Genomic DNA, 12,171 nt, shown 5'->3' with positions numbered 1-12,171 from the left:
CCATTTATCATTAGTGCCTGTGCTATGCAGCACAATGCCATTTCTGACATCTCCTTTTTCTCCCAGGATCAGGCATGGTTTTTCCTCATCACTTTGTGAGGAATCTTTTAGGATTACTGATAGGCTGAGAAACTCTTTCAGACATCCTGGTTTGGGGGACGTTTAGGAAGTGTTTCCCCATCTCAATCTCTCCTCTGCCACATTGGCTTTCTTTGTACCCATCCCTGCTTTCTGCCAGTTTGCCTTCTGTTTCAGTTCTGCTGCTGCTGTTCCTAGTATTACTACTAATTATTCATATCATTGTAGCACCTAGGAGCCCTAGTCATGGACCAGAACCCCACTGTACTAAGCATTGCACAAACAAAACAACATGGACCCTCTTGAATGGTCTGGGAAGAGTGCAGGGCCCTCAGCAAAACAGAGACATGAACTACACATGTGAAGTGCTGTCAAAACATAGTGAAAACAAACTGAAAAAATAGACAAGACAATTTGTTTTCTCTGATCACTGTTACAGGAGATTTAGAGTTACTTGTAACAATATTAAGGATACAATTTTCAAATTGAAATGTGATTTTTAAAATTGACTGTGTTCCTTTAAATGCGTCTTTAGGCAGCCTTCATATCAGTACTAATTGGATTTTATTACCAAGAAATAAGTTTAACAAACTTCATTACCACTCTGGCAAGTTAATATTAGTTGCACACATAATAAATGTTTTCATCAGTAGTATCCGTGATGAAAGTTAGAAAGAAACACCTTTGGACCAGTAATCTGAACAATGAGTAATGTAAGCTCATCTAGTGAGAAAAGTCATTTTGTATTCAAACATTTCTGAAAAGGATATTGAATGCCAGTACTAGGAGGTAAGGAGAAGGAAAGAGGGGAGGGAGGAGGAAGTTGCTTAAGTGTTTTTAATCATCAGCTTAAAAGAGAGATTTAAAGGGCAAGAGTACATCCAAGAATATGCAATAGATCAGAGACCAAAGAAAAATGAAGTTGTCAGCATTTGGGGGAATACTAGGCCTTCTGGCAAAGTTAAAGTTTTTCAAATAATTTTAACACAGCTGAAGTACTATAAAATGATCAGGTATCCATTCCATTTTCCTAAATTCTAATTCTTACATAAGAATGGCACTACTGGGTCAGACCAAGGGTTCATCTAGCCCAGTATCCTGTCTTCTGACAGTGGCCAGTGCCAGGTGCCCCAGAGGGAATGAACAGAACAGGTAATCATCAAGTGATCCATTCCCTGTTGCTCATTCCCAGCTTCTGGCAAGAAGAGGCTAGGGACACCATTCCTGATTTACCAAGGGTACTTTTTGGCTAGATGTAAATTAATCTTTAAAAAGCCTTGTTTGTGTCTTTTTCTTTACTAAAACTTCTTATTTCTGATAAACACAGGAGATGTTTAAGCAATGGCATCTCAGACAATAGAACTGATTCTGATCTTACCTGAGAGGAACTCCATTGCAGCCAAATGCCTTAGCAAAGTCCATAGCAAGCCCACCACAGATTTCAATTGGAGCATGATGGAGCCTGATCTCTGAAGGTGCAGGGGAAATTGATATGGGGATCTATATGATACCAACTAAGAACATTAAGAATGAAAACATAGTATTTTAGAAAAAAAAAGTTCTTGAAGTACCATGAGAGCAGAGGAAGTTCACTCAAAAAGAAACGGCACTTTTTACCAAGGGTCATAATCCAGAGGGGTGAGGAAATGGGGATACTTTCACATCCAGTGGGAGATCTACCCATCAGAAAGTTTCTGACTTCTTAATTACACCTCACATTATACCACCTGGAGCTTTAAACTCCAGACTGTGGAAGTTTTTACAGTGCATTTCCACTTAGCGCACTGGCATTCGGCAGTTTATTTACATCCGGCAAATCCTGGAGTCCTGATTCAGGACCTTACAGATGTCAGTGAAAGTTTCACCTGCATCAAGGCTGCAAAATTTATCAGGTGTCCAGAGATGTGCTGTGTTGACTGGAACTGTGAAGTGAGAGCCATAGTGGTCATGATCGTTTGTTTGGTACTTGTGTGCTAATATGTATTTTTATAGGTTTCCCATAATAAGGTAGCATAAGTTAATTGCATGCTGAAAGTGTTGCCTCCATCCACTGTGCAATCTGAACCTGTACGTAGTTTCATGGTTCCCGTTCTGGTGGCTAGTCCTTCTTTTCCTTGTTTTGGATTCTCTTCATTGTGACACAAACAGCCAGCAGTGCACGTCACCAACTGCTAGCTGCGATGCTTGCCATTATCAGACAAAACCCAAATTAACCTTTGGTCATTATAACCCTGCCAATCCTCTCTCATAACCAAGCCGTTGGCTAATTTAGAGCTGCAAGTTGCATTGTCTCCATATACTATGTGACTCCTCCTTATGTGATACTGCCCTGAGAAATAGCTCCTGGGATGTAGACTATTAAATGCAAAACATCTTCAAATTATTACAGTTTTTGGAATTATGGGCATAATTTAGTCTGTAGGTCCCTGTGAGCGAAGACAAAGGAGTTTGGTAACTTCCAAACCAGAATAGAGCAATTGTCCACCTAGTTAGGCACAATCTTGCCAACAGTAGCCTATGTTTTGTTCAGACACCCAACAATAATTTGTAGATTCTAAGGCCAGCATGGACCATTAGATCATCTAGTCTGACCTCCTGGATATTACAACTAAACTTGCCAATTCTACAATAATATTTCACATTGGGCAAAGATATTGGACATGGTGGATTTTTCCTTGATGCCAGCAATACATCAGCTTTTGATGGGAAGCCTAGCTCTTGTAATGGTTTGTTATTTTGCTAAGTTGTTTGCTTCATTAATATCTGGTGAAAGCAAGTTCCGTGGGTTAATTACATCTTCATCGGATCAGCAGAATGCTAATTGCACCATTTACACCCATGAAGGGTAGTTAAGCCATAGGAGAGAGTCCCCCCTGGGAAAGGGTAGGATGTATTACCACTGCCACCCTCCCCATAGGTTCTGCCAGATGGGAGGAGCTTTAATTTTGCCCAGAGTCCCATATTAGCCTCAGAGAGTTGCTCAGAAAGTTGTTGAATACGTGTATCTACTTTTGCCCTGGCAATGCCCCTTCTTGCCATACCCACTAGACAGGCCAGTGCTGGGTCCCTGAGAGAGAGAGGTATGTGGGCTGCTTGTGCCACTTTAAGAACCCACCCACGCCCTCCTACGCAAGCTTTCTACCATTGGGATCTGCCGACTAGATTCCAATTGTAGAAGACTTAATAGAAGGCTGGCAGTGAATCAAGCCCACATACCCTGTAGAGCCCCATCTTCCAAATCCTGGCCCAGAGCACAAATGAAAAGGAGTTTGGTGGTTTCATCCTAGTCCCTTTTTATCCATATTCCAAAACCACAACACAATAGGGCCAAACTTTGAATGATTGAAGTCTCTGCTCCAGGGAGACCAAGGTTCAGTAATGGAAGGGATGTGTCAAATCAGGTTGGAGGGTCATCGGCGCAAGCGTACAAGGAAGATTGTATCACTGCCTGCACATAGAACAGAGTTTCACTGGAAAATGGCAATCCGTCACACCCAAAAAGTGTAGCAGGAACGTTCCTCATTCCAGGAAGTTTTGCTAACTTGCAGGCAGGGTTCTGGCCGAACACTGCCCCTGGTTTCCTGAGGGGCTGCTGTGGAACCTGGGCTTCCAGAGTCTGGAGGAGCCCACGCCACAAGCTGAGGACTCCAGGCTTGCAGGGTCTGCAGCAGACCCACCGGGCTAGGACTTCCAGATTCCTTGCCATGGATCTGGGAGCCTGAAAGCCTGGGACTCCCAAGTTCTAACTGCAGCTCCGCTCCTGACTCTGCAGCAGAGAGCCTGGCAGCACCAGCTAGTTAAGGCTCTCAGGGCTTCCAGTCTCCCCATTCCTAGGTGGGAGACTCAGTGGGTGGCCTCCAACTGGAATAGCCCAGAAATAGCTGGCAGGAATAGCCCAAGGAGTCCCTAGGGGGACAGAAGCAGCTGGTTGCTCTGTTTCATTTTAGAGGGCACGGGGGAGAAATCAAACTGGAACTGTTAGATTTTTCCCAAAATGAAAATTTCAGAATTTCCTTTCAGCAGTAAGTTTCAAAATTCTCAGTTTTCATTGCAAAGAATGGAAGATCAATGAATTCTGAAGCATGTGTACCAAGGAATGCTGCTCCATGACCAGTGAGTATGGGTGCCAAAAGCTTCAGTGGTACAACAAGTTTGCCAGGGATGGACATAAACCAAATATATAAATCAAACCACCTTAAGCACCTTGCCAGAGATTGATCTGGATGGTGCTTGATTTGCAAGACAGCCATGTCCCTTTGGGATTTGCCATGATGCTGATGACCTAGATGTCACTAGTATTAAGCCCTCACATTCCATGTGACAATCTCTGATTTTTAAAGAGATAAAATAGCTATCCTATTATGTCATTTTCATCTCTTAGCTTAATTCCTTCATTGTCCACCTTTTTCTCCAGGATAGAGCCAAAAAAGAGTGGGCTTTCATCCAGTCCCTTGACAATGCACTCCAGTTCTGGCCTGGAAGGATTACTCTCCAATAGCATGGAAAGGTGCCCTAAACCTCAGTACTTTAACACTTTCCTTAAAGCGACGAGTGCCAGTTGTATTCATCCAAAAATTAAAACAGTTATGACATGGGTAATAAGCCACACTGATATTTGAGCCAGGATCACTGGGTTCATTTTTATGTGGAATCTTCAACCACATCTGATATAAATCATTCTCAACCTGAGCCAACTTGTGGTCTCCTCATGACCAGTCAGATCAGCTTCCCCGTTTTGTTTAACTAACAAGTAATACTTTAAGTGCTCTGAAAATACATCACAAAAGGAAAAGTCTGATAAAGTAACAGTGATTATAGTTTCAAAGAGAAACATGGTTTATAGAAGCATAATTAGTCATCTGCTCTTAAACTATATAATTGAAGCATGGAAATGGAAAGGATATCTTCAGGCTTTAAGAAGATAAAGAAACATGTTAAATAATGGAATGTCACTAGACTCTACATTTGTTTTTAAGGCTAAATAGAGCTGTCATCACCCTTTTTTATGTCCACATTTTACTTTTTTCTGTTGCTTGTGTATAAAAAAATGCAATCCTATCCTGTTTACAGTGGAGCGACAATATATTTTAAAATTATTACCTACGATTTTTTTGCATTAACTCTGTCTGCTGGCAAGAGAAGAACGCTCTCATGTTATATAATTATGGCTTCAAGCGGCACTAATGAAGAAGTTGCGCAGGCTGAGGCCTGTTCTCTGTTGTCTGGAGGCGTCGACAGCAAGTCTGTGGTTGTGGTCACACAGAATTTGAAAGTGGCTTAGATTGCCAGTCCAAACAGCATGCAGAACAAAGTTCATCACTCACTCATTCCAAGGGTGTAAAGAATAGTCAAATCTACATTCCTATATGAGATTGCAGGATTAAGATGAAGGATTTATACTCCAATCAATAGGTTGCTTCCTCCTACTCCATCCCAAGTGTATTTATTTTAAAGCCCTCTGCGACATTGTCAAAAATAGGTACACCAATCCAATGAATCTCTGGTTGCATGCATGCAGGGCCTGGCTCTGCTCTCACACTGGTGAAAATGCAGAGTATGTCTATTGAAATCAATTGAGTTACTCATAGTGATGTGAAACCAGAGTAATTAAGAAGAGGATCCGAATAGATAACAGTCACCAGCTCAAGAGTACAGAGTAGCATGAAGAAAAGAACTTAGAGGACTTGATTCTCTTCTCATTTACACTAGGGTAAATCCAAAGAAATGCCATTGAAGTAAATGAAAATACACTGGTTTAAATAGGAGGGGAATCAGAACCAATGTCTTCTGACACAAAAGATATAAACTTTACCACTTGAGCTGAGAATTTCCTTTAGGTCTCGTAATTCTCTGGGATGGAACATCAGATGAAGCTGTGAGATACAGCAACTGGCTGTGCTCAAAGGATAATTGATAACTTGGTCCCCTGGAATTAAGGAAGTTATTTGCAATAATGGATCTTTTACCCTTTAGGGGATAAACAAACGCATACTATAAAAACAAAACAACACACAAAAAAACTCTGCAAAGAGGAAAACTCAAAGGCTCACAAAAAAGACAACCAGTGAAAACAGACTACAGAGGCTTCAAAGACCGATGATTTTGGTTAAGAATGTCAGCTCTCTTTTTCAAGAAAATGTTATTAGCTAATCCTTAAAATTTGGTTTTGGCAGATGACACACATTTCCTGCAGGTGCAGAACATGTCTCCAACAAAGGGGTCTTACGAGCATTTTGGTAATGTGCAAAAAGCCTCCATAAGTACACCTTTATGATTCCAACCATTCAGACCAGTCTGAGTGGAGTCCCTGATCCCCCATATATGCATTAAAATGCAGAATGGTTTCTGCGTGGATTCATTTAGTGTGGTTATTTATTCCTTTATGTGCAAGTCCACTAAAGTAAAAAACAGAGAACATGTATGTATACAATAACAATAAAGTCAAGAGCACTAAGAACAACAAAAACCCAAGCTTATACCAAAAATGGACATCTATACACACACACACACACACACACCTATTAATAGATAAAAGTACAAACAGATTTCATTTCCCACTGCTTTCACACTTACACCAGTTTAAAGATGCTTCAGTTATACCATTCCTTCAATGGGTACATTCTCTCTCAAGGTCTTCTTTCCAAGGTGATGTCCTCTTTGGTGTTTCCTCCCAGGATTTATAGATTGCTAATCTCCACTCATCCACTAATCCCAAACACCAGATTACCAAACAACTGATGACAACCATGTTCCACATTAATTGCTCCATTAAGATGAGTTCAAAGTATCTCAAAACCCAACTGTCTCACAGTGACAATTTTCCCATTGAGGCTTTCTTCTAGAACGTTGCCCAAAAGATGCCTACATCCTGCTGTTTCCTTGACAAGCAATTGCAGGAAATCAAATTGGACCTGAGATGCCTCTGATGGTTAGCAATGTAGAAAAGAACATCTGGATAGAGAATGAAGGACAAGGTTTGCATGGAAATTTATCACCATTTTCTACCATCTGCAGTTCTCCTTTTGACATTGATTACAAGACCATAGGTCTTGTAGAAATGCCAGGAATATTTTGGTTTTTTAATTCAATCCAGAAACAAACAACAGCATGAAATTCAAACTGTGGTACAACTGAAAAGCAACATTTGTAGAAAGGAGGATATGGAGCATTTGTTCATAAAGTGTACCATTCCCAGAATTAGAGAGACATGCTTTGGGAATATGTTATACATAAAGATTATAATACATAGACATGTGTGTCAATGTCCACATACATTATAGGCAGAGCTGGGTGCAAAGTCTATAGTTAAGATTGCCTAATATTTAAATTTTTATATATTCTATATTTATATATTCAAAGTGAGTACACACTTTGTGGGTTGTTGGTTCTTCTCTGATCTTTAACTAAAGTGCACTTCTGATTTTATTTATTTAGCTTTATAAGAAATTGAGTATATATAAAAGGGTTTATTAGCATATATTTGGGATGGCCCTGTTATTCAGGAGTGACAACACCTCAAGTGAGTTGTGCAACTCGTTCCAAAAGAGGGATAATAAAAATCTTTAACCCAAAAAATCTTTAACTTGTACCACTCCAGTATGTATTTTTATAGGACCCCCTTTGTATTGAAGGAACTATTTTAGCAGTGTTTTGGAGATCTTAAGGATGGCCTATTAGCACAATTTTACTCATTTCTTCCCACAATGTCTAATCTGCCTTAATGCTCATGAGTCCATTCTCAGAAAGGTAGTTCCACCACCCCTCCAAACATAACAATATGCATATGGTTTCAAGGTCTGATATCTGAAGCCCTTCCCTGATTTTCTCTATTGGAAACCTCAGAATGTTCCCTTTCAGATTGTATAAATAGTCCCATTTCTAGCCCTAAAGGGTCACAAGCTATCAAACTTAAAGACTTTCACTGGTTCAGAACAAGTCTGGTTGTTAGTCCTAGATCTCAAATCAATATAAATTAGGATGGGCTAAGAAGGTAACATTTAGACTATACGCATTTTTGGTAGAGATTGTCGTCCTATGTTTGCTCAAAGTGCTGTACAATGGGGCCCTTTCTAGATTAAAAACTTTTTAAATAAAAAAAGCTGTTTGAAGTAGGCACAGTGCAGAGAGGGTGCAAAAAAACGGGGTGCAAAATGCTAGGATCCTAAATCCATATATAGAGGCATCTAAATAAATGGTTAGATTTTCAAAAACAGCTCCTATTGACGTCATCTCTCTAGTTTTATTTATATTCACCCAGAAGTGTCAAAACATCTGTAGTAAAGTTTAACTTGGAATTATTCTTACACTAACACAGACAATGTTATAAAAAGAATTGGAAAACAAGAGGCTCACTTAAAAAAATTAAAACAACATAAGTGATATGGAATGCATTATTGTCCTAACTAAAAGCAGAACAGGAACGGGTAACTGTGTATTTGGAGTGTCTGTATGTAATTAAAACATAGCCAGTATGCAAAGAGTCTGTATAGTTTTGATATTCTCCATATAGCCTAATTTCTGTGAGGATCATGGCAAAATACTGTAGTGTAGAAAAGTTGCAGGACCAATCACCCTTATTTGGGCGAAGTCCCTAAATGCAGAAAAGAAGTAGACATACGGGAAAGCATCTCCAGCTGAAAGCACACAGTCTCTCCTCTTTCTTTGACTGTAGAGTTTTATTGTAACGTTCACCATCATAGCATCTCAGCACCTTCTGGGTTAGATTGGCAAGTCCCTAGTGGACTCCATGAACTCTCAAGCACAGCTTTGGGGTTACAGAAAAGGTCTGCCTGGGGTAAGTTGTGGAGGATATTATTGGGGTGGACGAGCAGCATAGGAAAAGCACAACGGTTGTGGTGAATGTCATTCTGGTTATAAGAAGGGCTCTGGCAGACTCCAGGGCATATAGCCAGACGGGATCAGCCTGCAGGATAACCACAGTCAATGGAAGCTGACAGAGTCACTCCAGGACTCCACTGCATTGAAGCTGTTTATGAAGGGAATTTTTGTGGAACCTGAAACTTTGGTCCTATGACTTCTAGTCACCATCCATCAAAGTCAATGGGACAAGTCCCTTTCCATTGATTAGAATGGGAGATTGATCGGGCCCAGTCTTGTAAGGATGAGGCTGACGCCATGACTGGCATACTTCACTCAAGGACTCAGCAAGATCTTCGCCCCCATGGAAAGTACTTATGTGCTCAACAAAAATACAAAAGTGCTCAACACTGGCCAAACTGCTCTTTCAAAGTCAACTGTAAAACTTCACATTGATTTCAATAGGCAGAGTTAGGCCAAAGCTGCGCGGTTTTGAAAAATCTCACCATTGAGTTTATATAGATTTATATTTTTTGCAGAGGGCTGAGGGGGATTTGAGAACAAAGAATGTGTCTCTTTATTTTCTTCTCCCCTCCCTCTGTCCTGGTTTCCAGAGAGTCTGTCCAGCCAGCCAGTTAATCCATGCTCATCAGGATGGCCTGGAGGACATTTACGAGGTGCTCACGTATTTGCTGATGGAAAGGAAAGACTTGTTTTTACATAACAAAGTGACCCACAGCTACCTAAATATTTTTTTAAAAAGTGTTTCTGGTTTGTGTCTTAGACCATGTCTACATGCGGGGGACTATAGCGGCATAGCTATGGTGCCATAGCTATGCTAGCATAACTCCATGGTGTAGACACAGCCTACAGCAATGGAAGAGGTTTTTCCATCACTGTAGGAACTCCACTTCTTCGAATGATGGTGGCTAGCTCGATGGAAGCATTCTTCTATTGACCTAGCTGTATCTACACCAGGATTAGGTTGGAATACCTATAGTGCTGAGGAGTGTGGCTTTTTCACATCCGAATGCCGTAGTTATGCCAACCTAAATTTTAAGTGTAGACCAGGCTTTAGAATTTAGAGCATTCCTCATGGTATTGCTGTGTTGAATGGTAATTACTGTTGTGGAAGGCTGTAGGGTGTGTCTGCAGAAGTCAACCGAGTCTCTCTCCATTCTGAAAAGGAGGGGCGGGGGCTGGACTGCAGACACAGAGCTGTTGCCATACATGCAGTATGAAGATCTGGTTTCAGTTATGTAATCTTTACATAAAAAGAATTTAGTTTAGCACAAGCTTTTTGCTTTAATGCGAAGAACACTACAACTAGAGATTAATACAACATATAACATACACACTAACTCTGCCCTTAGAAATTGTGGCTGCTTGAGTATGCAAAGGAAGGATTACTTGTACCCACGTGTCTATTGTTTTGCATGCATTGTAATTACATTATTTACACTTTTTCTGTTTTGTAAAGGAAGTGTCAATAACGAATAGTACAGCCCAGAATACAGTACAGCAATGATTGCACATAGTTTTTGTGCACTAGGTGGAGAGACTTTTCTCTTTCATACGTCATTTACTCATTGCTGCAGGAATTCTAAAAGTTTTTACAAAAAGTAGTGGTTAATTTGCTGGCTTAAGAGAGCTCTGCAGTGTCACCAGTCCCTAATGCACACAAACCAAAGCCACATCAGCAGAGATGACCCAGCCCTGCTGATAGTGGGGGTGCAGAGTGGGGGCAGCCAGCTTCAACAGCGTTACTGAGCATGCTCAGTCTATATGAGCATGCTCAGTAGAAGCTAAGCAGCAAATGGGGGGGGCATGTGACCCCACATTCCCCCCTCCCATGCATCACCTCTGCACGTCAGCAACAAGAAGCTGTGGGATTTGTTTTTTTCCCCCACTTTGAGCCAATTCTTCTTTCAAGTACACTGGTGCAAATGCAGAATAATTTCATTTATGTCAATGGAGTTACACCAAGGCAACAGAGCAGAATCTGGCCCTTTGAGTTCTAAATCCAGAGGTGAGGGAACTAGGGGTGCGTGGTGGGGTGCTGCAGCATCCCCAGATTTCATGCGGGGCTCCGCTCCCAGCCCTGCAGGAGAGGTCCCGGATGCCAGCCCCGCTTCTGGGGCTCTGCTCCCGGCCCTGCACGCTGGCTCCTGGCCCTGCTCCCGGGGCTCTGCTGCTGGCCCCGTGCCCAGGCTGCTGGCCCTGCACCCACCCCCAGCTGTGGCCTCAGCCTCGGCCTCCTTACCTCTGGCTGGGTCCCTCCTCCCGGAGACACAGCCCTGCTCTCTCGGCCCCAGCTCCAGGGGGGAGAGGGAGGGAGCATGGACAGCGGTAAGGGGGCTGGCTTTCAGCACCCCCACTATTAAAAGTGTTTCAATGCCACTGTCTAAATCTGTTCTTTTGCCCATTGTCCTAGGCTGATTGATAGTCTGCAACAAAGCTTTATCTCAAACATGTTATAGGCACACACACACACACAGAAAGAATCACAAAGTCAAAATTAACCACAGTCAATTGCCATAAATACTGAAGTATCTTCTAGTTGATAGGCAAACCCAAATGAAAAAGGCAGACTGCCTCTGCCACCATCTGTTCAGCAGTTCTCTGTAGTATCAGCAGGGGCGGCTCTAGGCACCAGCGGGCCAAGCGCCCGCTTGGGGCGGCATCCTGGGGAGGGCGGCATTTGGCTCCAGTGGAGCTCCCGCCGGCATGCCTGCGGCAGGTCCACCGGAGCCCGGGACGAGCGGACCTGCCGCAGGCATGACTGCGGCGGGTCCCGTCTTCCCGCGGCTCCGGTTGAGCTCCCGCAGGCATGACTGCGGCAGGTCCGCTCGTCCGGGCTCCGGTGGACCTGCCGCAGGCATGCCGGCGGAGCTCCACCGAGCAAATGCCGCCCTCCCCAGGATGCCGGAGCCGCGGGAAGAGGGGACCCGCCGCGGGACTGGGGAAGGGCGGCGCAGCGCTCCCCGCTGCTTGGGGCAGCCTACTTTGTAGAGCCGCCCCTGAGTATCAGTCAGCTATCAACTGACTGGGTGAGCTTGGGCAAGTCACTTACCCTTGTGTTACCTCAGTTTCCAATTTTAAAAAGTGTTTTGAGCTCCTCAGCTGAAAGGCCACATGTACAAAATGATTTTATCACTACTGACCATCCAAATCATCCTATTTATGATGCCTTAATAAGCAAGGAGCAGCTAAATAAGAATAGACTAGTAAGACATTTGTATCAACAAGAAGAGCATCTGTAGTTTAATTTTATTT

This window comes from Mauremys reevesii, linkage group 1 (genome assembly GCF_016161935.1).
Source record: "Mauremys reevesii isolate NIE-2019 linkage group 1, ASM1616193v1, whole genome shotgun sequence".
NCBI lineage: Eukaryota > Metazoa > Chordata > Testudines > Geoemydidae > Mauremys > Mauremys reevesii.
The sequence above is the reverse complement of the archived record's forward strand: the minus strand, read 5'-3'. Positions refer to the sequence as shown.